Genomic DNA, 9,093 nt, shown 5'->3' on the forward strand with positions numbered 1-9,093 from the left:
GTGCAAGATGCAGATCGATGAGGGTGTCTTTAAATACTGATTATGTAAGCACCAGCTCATAGTGATGTTTCTTATCCTTGCAACATGTTATACGTTTCTTGACACATAGCTTCTGCTAAAAGGAGGGTCTGTTAGAATACAAATTTCTTAGCTATGTTGCTTGTATATTGTTCTGCGTAAGTTAGCATTCGCTGCACCATTTTATGTTTGGCCGCCATTTTGAGCCATGATCAAAACTAATCTCTCTCTCTGCGAGAAGCAGCTTTGGCAGTTTTCGTTTTCTCCAAGGTTGGGCCTTGCTGCACTAAGGAATACACTGTCCTTATTAGAGCATACCTTTCCCACTAGATAGAGGCCTGCTCCCACTAGTCCAGCGGTGGGCACAGGCAGAATGGCCTTGGCATAGAGATAGTGTGTGCCCGGTCTCAGGATCGAAACTGATCCTTCTGTACCTTCTTTGTGTAGCTGCCTCCATCTGGGAATTTCTAGTCTGGGTGTGCCTTCATTGGTTCTCAATCGTACATCATGTATCACCATGTTTGCTGATGTCAGTCCCTCTGCAGCAATCCACAGAGACTGGGCAGACTGGGCTCCGGTCGAGTGTATCTGAATAAATATACTTGGTTTGTATTCTCTACTGTCTGACCGACTCTATAATTGTATGGAAGGCTGAGAGGTGGTCGCGAGTGACCCGGGTGACCCTTATCGGGTCACTTCCTTCACTAGTATATCCATGTAAGTCACATAACCCCCAGCTGTCAGTCAATTTGCACCTGGGTCTTGCCTTGAGCTAGATCAAACATTAACTTTCTCAATGAGTGGATATCAGTGGGGTCTCAAATGCTTCCACTTTGCTCATGGACAAGGAGTCGAGATCTGCTCACCCTATAAAGTTTTATAGCTGTAAAGCAGAAACCTCTGTCTTTTCTGTATACAAATCTAAATAATAGTCTTAAAACAATTGCTTTATTTCATATTTAGTTTGTACTGTCTCTCCTAAACTGTTATGCAAACTATTAATAGAGTCAATTAGAACAAAAATTAATTAACATGGTAAGCTAAATGTACCATAAAGTGATAAGCATTTGAAATGTGCTAATTCGCAGTAGGCAATCATTTTTATTCATGTAAGCCATAGAAAGTCCAGATGCAGCTAGAAGGTAACACGATATTGCTGAAATGTGCACAACGTGATTTAGAAGCTTGACCCTAGAATGACATGCTTAGAGATGCTGTCATAAATGCAGAATCTTTCGGTTTAACGAAATGTATTGCTTTATTCTTGAATGTGATGCACTTCCTATTTTCTTATGTTTTATATGAAGTTTGAGTAGAAATTTGTGCATGTAAGCAATAATGATTGATTCATAGAGCAAAAGAATGCATTACCTAACAGTGATTTTGCCTTTTAATTAGTCATTTATTGTTTTCGCAGTGAAACAAATTTATATGTGGAAGGTCGATCTGTGTTTAAGGTCTATCGTAACTGTGCCTGATGTTTCTAGAATCTCATCACGCAAGACTGTCTGTAGCTAACCATACAATAACAAGTTTAATCCGCATGCATTTCTGTAGGTATAGAGGAGCTGAACCTGCTTACCGAAGAACTCTATCTCCTGATTGGTTTGTAGAGGAACAAGCCTGCTACAATGTTTTCAACATGTTTTCTTGATTTTTATATTAGTGCATTTTCCTAGGTAGCTTCAAAGCTTTTCTTTGATTGATTGGCCCTGACCCAGACCTTTGACACTTGTGATTACTGCCGCTACTGTTTTTCTTCTCTGCCTTACTTTGCTATTTTGATTTACAGTTTGCTACTGCAACTGTATGCTGACCTACTTGGATTCACTGAGATCCAGCTGATTCTTATGAACTGCTCTTTATGGGAATTCTGCTGCTCTAATTTGGTTCTGAAGCTTCATGCTTCTTTGATTTCACTCTTTTCCATTGAATTTGAACTCTTCATGGGTTCTTAAAATCTAAAGCTCTGAACTTGATTTTTAGAACAGGGGACTTATCCCTTTATGGAACATGCTTAATGCAATATTTATAATAAGGATGCCTGTACTAACCATTCTTTTTGAAGAGATTTCTGTAAACATATTTGATTGATGGACTAACTAAATAAAGACCAAAAAAATAAAGAAAAGAACTTTACTAATCTCTTAATGAGAAATAAAGCTTTGAAACGACAGTACAACTCTCCTCGTTGACTGAACTTAAAGTTTGAGATGTCTAACTTCCTCCTTGACTCCTAATACACCATTCCAAAGTCCATCACTGATAAGAAGAAGAAGGATTTAGGGCGGAAAACAGGGCTTAAACTTTTTGTCCCAGTCCTCGCTGTCACTAGTGATGGGGGCCCTCTGGCTTACTCAGCCAGTGCAACATTTTCTCTGCCTTGTCTCCTACATCATGACTCTGCCACACATAGCTTATCGCTGCGGCACTGCAATTTTTCCATCAATGCACCATTCTTCCCTCTACTTCGGATAAACTTTTCATGATCATTTGTATCTCATCCAGCAGTTAATTCAAGAAGTTTAAGTCAGTTTTCTAGTACAGTTATTTCTTTCTCTAAATCCTTACATCAAATCTATACCTTGTCCCCGATCACTACCTTGAAGGATCTCTTCCTGTTGGTGCCACTGAATGAGAAGTCCTCCAATGCATTAGTTTGGAGTCAACAGGCAGGGATAGCAGGTCTATACCTGCCCCACCCCATCCCAAGTAACAATGAATTGTGGTTGGAGACAGTTTTGCAAAGACACTTATCCTGCATGACAGAGGTATCTATACTTGCAGTGTAAATCATGCATGTGTGAAAAAAGGAATAATCTCTAGTTGTGGGATTATGCAACCTTCAAAGGTCTGTCAGATCCCAATCCTGTAATGCTCAGCATGTTCAAGCGACCGAGGTGGGGCCGTGGGGGAGTGGGGTATGAGATTCCTTAATAATCACATTGCATACACCATTATAGTCACCTCTACCAACATGAGCAATTGCATCATTCTAGTCGTGACCGGGGTCAATTTGTCGCAAAAGTGAGCCTGATTGTAGTTGTGTGTAGATATGCTAGCCAAGAGGACCTCAGTTCTAGCCATCATGCTGTCAACCAGTACATATGTATCCCTTTGGCCATTGTTCGTTCTCTGGGTAATCCAGGCTCGTCCATATAAGATGGTCTCTGGTATAATACTTGTGTATTGCTGTCCTCTACACCACCACCTCCTCAAATTAATACCTTCCTTATGTGTGAGGTATGCTTCTTATAAAGACACTACATGAACCCCACTTTTTCAATTAGGAGTACATTTTATAATATTTCTTAGTACTGTTCGTACTACCAATGACCCATGTTAGGAACTTACATTCATGTATGGTGGGAGCAAAACATGTTTGCAGGGTATGGATAGGGACCCCAGTCTATTTTTTACTGGGGGGCGCTTCAGTGAGAACTATCACCTCAGTAGATCTCTGCTGCATACAGTAAAAGGGAGTCAGCATTCTCATACCATCACACACCAACTTAAAAACATTCCCAACTAACTCACCTAAGGACGGAGAGACAACGGTCTCACGTCTCGCAAAAAATATACAGTCCATATAGCAAACTCCCAAGTTCCACTGTATGTGGAATTGAGCAAACATGGAAGGTGGTGGATTAGACTGTTCATATGGGCCCTCCTGCCTGGCTGCTGTTACATACATTTAGTACATACATTACTTGTGATTCAGTTTGACTGAAAACTCTTCAGGTCCAAATCATTGGTTGCCATTTTACCTTGTTGACATGTCTTAGGGTCAAGCTGTGTTAATTTTGCTCATCAGCAGTTCTGGTATTACATTAGGTATATCTCTATATCTAAAGTTGTGCAGAGATCGAAACCCCTCTCAGTGAAGCTTCATTAGTGGGGTCTTTCATTGACCTCTTTTTCATATTGGTACTGCCCACAGGTATTGCTCCTTCCCAGTGGTGCTTTTTGGGGCCTCGGGAAAGACATATTTTGGAGGACCCTGTTAATAATAACCTTGAATTTTTGTGCCCATTTTTCTGCTAATTGAAGTCTGCATGATGTCAAACAAACTTTTCAAAACAGGGTCACACTTACAGTTGAAATATATCTTTCTGGGGGATCCAAACCAAAAATCCTTAAGATGACACTGGGAAAATAGAGACCCAGTCAGAGGTAGCAGTAGGCAGAATAACGGAGAAAGGATAAGATACAGGGGATAAAATATATGTCACACTGGTTTTTATTTTGTATTTGATGTCCTAATAAACAAATTTAAAAAAATAAAAAAGAAACAGCTCTTTCCTTCTTCATTCTAGCTTATTCTTGTGATGATTTGTTTATCCAATGGTGTTTAAACTTTTGATGTTCACATTGCTTGATCTGTCTGGTTTTGCCTGTCACCTGTATCGTGTGTTCAGAGTTGTCTTTTTCTGCCTAGGCATTCTTTGGGTCAGACGAAGAAATGTGATTGGGCATCTGCTAGGACATTCCTACACTGCGCCTGCAATAGAATGAAATCTAATTTGCTTATTTCAAGGCTTTAAAATTATTGCAGCATTGTAGTGTCCATTGAGCATGCCAGGGTCTACTTGTGATGGTTACTCCCCATCTACCAGTCTGTTGCTTTGTTCAAACTTCACCATGACCCAGGCAGCTTCCCCAATTTTCCTCCCATGGTCCCTTGGTAGAAGTTGATGCCCTGCCTTGCCACCAACAGCCAAAGTCTGAGTGCGCCGCCCACCTCCCATTGTGGGTCTTCAGTGGCATGTACACTCTTCAAAGGGCTGGGCAGCTTGTCCAACTGTTCCGTTGCAAGCAATTAGCATCTGTTGAAGTCTACCCTCACTGCCAACACCCAAGGCTCAAGCATGCCTCCTTATGCTCCATCGGGCCTTGCTCCATGCAGTCTGCTGGCAGTGCTGTCCTCTCAAGCCACGGTATGTACCGCTGTGTGGCTGCCATATTAGATCAGCGTAGCTTGCCATGGCACAACTCTCTACTCTCCCGTCAGCTTGCCTCCTCCTTCTTCGTCAGAACTTCACAGGCACCCTTTGACCTCACGGTGCTGACGTTCTAAAGGCAGGATCCTTGTAGATGTTAGGTGGCCACTGAGGAGTTCCCACACGGTGCATTCTAAGCCATGCCTACTTGGCCTTGCCTCTTCTCTAGACTATAACTGATTAAGCAATGTCCTGTTATGTGGTTCTATTGTTTAGCTTTAGCTGTCTTAATGGCCTTATGTAATAAAAAGATCATGAATAAAAAAGATATGCTTGCAAACAAAATTACAGCTTTGGATCAGCACTCTTTATCCATTTGTTTATTCAGCTGTCACTCACATTTTGTTTACACCCACCGCAGCATACAGCATCCAATAAATGGTCAGCCCACTTCAGCATTGGCTTTTTTGCACAATAAGTGGTGGAAATTTTGCTGCTCACGTGTGCACATCCACCGGAAAAGAAGTCCCCTTCAGTGCCAGAGCTGGTGGGCCAATACTGTACTTTGCCTATGTTATTTTCTTTCTGTTATTTATCCTTATTTGTTTTATTTAGTCATCCTTTTATAGTTAAACTGTCTTCATTTGATAGCAATTCAAATCCAAACGTACCCGTTCTTTGTACCCATAAAAACAACATTTTCTTGTGATGTGCATTAAAACTAGAAAGGTTTTATATACCAGGTCACCGCACACCTGCCTGCTGGGAAGCACCCTCACTGTTCAATTAAAATTAAGTGCACTGTTTAATGTTTATACATTTTTATTGTAAGCATAAATCCTTCATCTTCACGCAGCATGTTTTCTTTTTTTCTTCTTATCATTGTTGTAGCATTTGCTTCCATTAAAAAATAACCACTGCACCAGCTTGCCAAGCCCAGATCCAGTACATATTTTATAGATAACCTTGTAATGGTTCCAGTTTACATTGATTTTACATAAATGTATGCCTTGTTGCTATGTTGAATATCTGGCATGGATTCAGCCCCGACAGATTTACAATGAAAGCCCCTGCTTTGCCGTGTATTTCACGGGTATATAAAACATATCGGTTTAATCAACTCGTGTAGATATACCAGGCCATTTTATAAAAGCTGATGCATTTATCTGTTTTCACCTGTATTTAAAATGGTTTAATTTAAAATATGAATCCTAATTGCATAGGGATTGCAAACCCCCCTTTTTTTTGCTTATCTAGATGCTTCTGCAAATCAGACCTTTTGAACATTCACGAATCTGTCATGAAATAAGTAACTGCAGGATTTCACTAATCTAAGTTTACAATCTCTTCCAAACATAACCTCAGACATCTGTCATTCTGTGGCCGATGTTTAGTCAATCAGTAAGCCAAAGGTCGTGTTTCTGTTTTGTCAAGCGGCGGTACTCTGCCAGTTTACTATACATTCCCGGTTTGAAGCAGCTGTTCTTTTTTTGGTTTTAAGGAGATTTCTCACGAGTTTTCAGGGTCCTTATTCTCATAGTTCCTACGCCGCAGAACGACGGGCTCCTAAAAGATGGAAAGTTTGGGCGGCCATCTTAGACGCCAGCAGGCTGGCTGCCGCCATTACAAACTGCAGGGTCAGTGAACTGGTTACAGAGTTTTGTAAGCTGCCAAGAGTAATGGGAACAGGAGTTGGAGAAAGATAAGATTAGAAAAGTATCGCTGGAAGACACATGCGAGCTGGGTCCGAAATGAGCAAGGGAGTTTGTAAGCAACATATTCTCTTCTAGAATGACATGCTCACTTTGAGCAGGGACAGAAATATGTATACGTGTACGGTAATTGGTAAACCTGTAAGTTTGATTTCCCCACTTGAGTGCTTAATTTTAGTCGGTGGTTGCTGGTAGGGCCTACCAGTACTCATTTTTGGGGTCTGGTACTTATTCTTCCTCATCGGACAAGTGCAGAGAGAAAGCGAGGGAAAATCACACACAGGGGAAAGAGGGGGAAGAGAAAGATGGAAGCATTGCAAAGGGAGAAAGCAGAAACATGCGAGTGTGAAATAAAGGTAGTAGAGTAAAGAGGGGTGGGGTGCTATTTGGCATTCTGACCAGTGGCGGCTGGTAGGGGAAAAAAACGTACCTGCTGGTTGCCGGTCGCCAGCTGCTACCTCTCCTCCAACACAGGAAACAGGAAGAACCCAGGCTCCCCTACCCAATCACGATGCTGCTGTCACCAGCGTGACAACAGCGTCGTGATTGGTCTGACCACTGTGGTTTGGGGCTCAGTCAGGAATGGGAGGCTCTGCATGTTCTCCACCCAGTACAGTACAGCCGGTGGAGAACATGCTAAGTGCGCATGACGGTTTGGCCTACCCAAGATGGCTGGCCAAACCGTCATGCGCACTTAAGGTGCAGCAAGCACTTCTCCTCCCTCTGGGTCACCGGAGCTCAGCCCCACGTTAACCTAACCTGGCTGCAACTGCAAGCTCAAAACTAAAATTAAAATGATAATAACGTTCTGTTATTATTTTTATTTTTCCTTTACACTGCTCTTAAAGCAGTGGGACGCTGCTCCTCCGCCTTAGCGGAGGATTCGCCGCTGAATACTAAAATTTAATAGCACCTGCCGTGGGCTTCTGAGTAGAGCTTTAAGCACCAGAACTCATTCTTTTACAAATTAAGCACTCCCTCTAGCAAAATGCTAGGGACTGCTTGGTACAAATAAAATGTGATAACTGCAAACGGCAGGTGTGAAATTTGCATCCGCTATGCCAAATGTTTGACTGTTTTGTTTATTTAATTAGATGTTTTTATAGCACCTTCATGCTACCCGAGTACGCTATAAAAGTCATGAGGTTGGAAGTAGGGCAGACAAGGGGAGGAGGTAATGCAGTCTTGGATAGAAGTCATTCAGATATAGGCCACTGGCAGAAGAGGTTGGCATTTTGTTGTTGCGAAATGATCTGATGTTGGTTTCATTGCAAAGGTGCAGATGTGTTATTAATGTTTTAGAGATGCTATCTTGGTTTTTAGAACCCGGATCGAATGAGCACTGTAGTCTATCAAATTACTGCCTGCATGTTGATGCCTGGATCATCTCTCTGCACCAACCATTGAAAATCTATGGTGATGTTTAGACACCCGTTGAGGGTGACTTTTTCTTAAAGGTTTGATATGGTTAGAATTGCTATTGTTGAAGTTTTAACCAGTCCATTGGAAGTTGATCCTACACACCCTTTGTTGTAGAACAGCAACATTTGTCAACGATTAGTTTCAGAAAGTCGCTGCCGAGCTGTGGCCGCCTGCCTGCAATAAGGATCAGTGTCCTACATGAGCCACTAGGCCAGCTAGGGAGGATAGCCTCTGAATTCAGCATTTCCTCTAGAACATGTGATCATTAATTATTACCACTCCAGGGTTTTTCAAGACCAAAGACACATAAAACACCACAGCCCTCTCAATTCTGGCTACAAAAGCTGAAGCAGGTTATGAAAGCAAGTCACTTTTATGGTTCATTTCATCAATAAAAAATAAATGACTGCACTCTCGCAGCTAGGATTAGCAGACAAGCCCCAGATTACATGATGGTTACATAGACTGGGGCTCTTTGCCTAGAGATAACAGCGTTTTTTCAAGCCAGACCAATCCCACTTTAACTTTACTCCTTACCCAAATATAACGTAGGCTCCTATGCAGTAGGAATTCTTTCAAACACAAACTAAGGGACATATCATCAAGGGCTTTATCTCCGCTTTTCTGGCTTTAAAAGCCAGAAAAGCGGAGATAAAACCAACGCCCTATCAGCAAGAGGGTGCTAACATGCGTATTCGCATGTTAGCACCCTTTTACACTACGCCTACCTTTGTATCTCTAATGAGATGCAAAGTGGGCGTTCCTGACATACACTACATGTCAGAAGAGCAATAAAGCGTCTTTGCGCTATCAGCAAGGATGCCCTTGCATTTTAGCAGACATTTGTTTTTGGAGAAAACTGCTGTTTTCTCCAAAAACTAACGTCTGCTAAAATCCTGACTAAGCCACCCCTAACATTGGGGGTGGATTATGCTGATACGACCACAGGGTCGTATCAGCAAGGTTATCGCCCTTTTGCAGGGAACATCGCTGGAAAACCA

The sequence above is a fragment of the Triturus cristatus genome, chromosome 8 (genome assembly GCF_964204655.1).
Source record: "Triturus cristatus chromosome 8, aTriCri1.1, whole genome shotgun sequence".
Taxonomy (NCBI): Eukaryota; Metazoa; Chordata; class Amphibia; order Caudata; family Salamandridae; genus Triturus; species Triturus cristatus.